The following is a 944-nucleotide window of genomic DNA, read 5'->3' as shown; positions in this document are numbered from 1 at the left end:
GTCATCATCACCAAAGATATATACGTGCTGGCTTCCGCAGAAATTAAGGATTGATAAACACCCAATTTGCATCACTCAAGAATACACAGCATTGAGCTCATGCAACTATTACAGCAGCTTAATCTATGAATATGGCTGTCAGATCTAATGTTCGTATTCAATATGAAAACCTTTTATAATGAGATGAGTTTTAATAGATGTGACTGCATCGCGGAATTTATATGCAATGTAAGCGAAGCGATGCTGATTATCAAAGTTACGAATTCGATGGAAAAAGGTTTCTTCAAGAAATGTTGTCTTTGTGGACTACATTGGGAAAGAAAATAGTTGTCAAACATTGCATCTGAAAAGTACTGTGTTTTGTGTAATGTCGAATAACAACTCTATAAGCCGATGCCTGTGAACCCGATGCAATCAAAACAGGATCACATACAATATGAGAACTTTGCCTGCACTCGCAGTGCCCATATAAACGAGGCAAGAATCTCAGCAGATTCTTTCTCTCACGTATCACATTTTCCCCTCTCGGTGTCTGAATTCTCGAAAGTTGTAAATACAAAATTTTGTCTTTGATTCTCTTCGTGTTCATAGTTCCATTACTCCTATGTTCCACATAATCCTTCGCTTCATTCCTTGGTTGAGACTTAAAGCTTGCAGGAGTGTATACGCGGTCTCTCCCTCTCGTGTTTTCCATGAAGCCGGCAGGTAAAAAGGCAGGCTTTGGCACAGGAAGCATGTAGGGAGAAAGTGGGTTGCCTATTTTATGGATACTCTCTGCCCGCGGTGTGTAGTTAAGTGTACTACCAGGCATGTGTACTACCAGGGTCCTCATATCCTTCACGGGTAGCTGTTAATTTTTCCTCTCGTCCACTTGCAAGCAGGGGTGCTCAGGTCAGTATTCTGGTAATATATCTTGCTTCTCGATTTCTTTACCTAATTTACCG

The sequence above is a fragment of the Penaeus monodon genome, chromosome 10, assembly GCF_015228065.2.
Source record: "Penaeus monodon isolate SGIC_2016 chromosome 10, NSTDA_Pmon_1, whole genome shotgun sequence".
NCBI classification, from domain to species: Eukaryota; Metazoa; Arthropoda; class Malacostraca; order Decapoda; family Penaeidae; genus Penaeus; species Penaeus monodon.
This window is presented reverse-complemented; position numbering follows the sequence as displayed.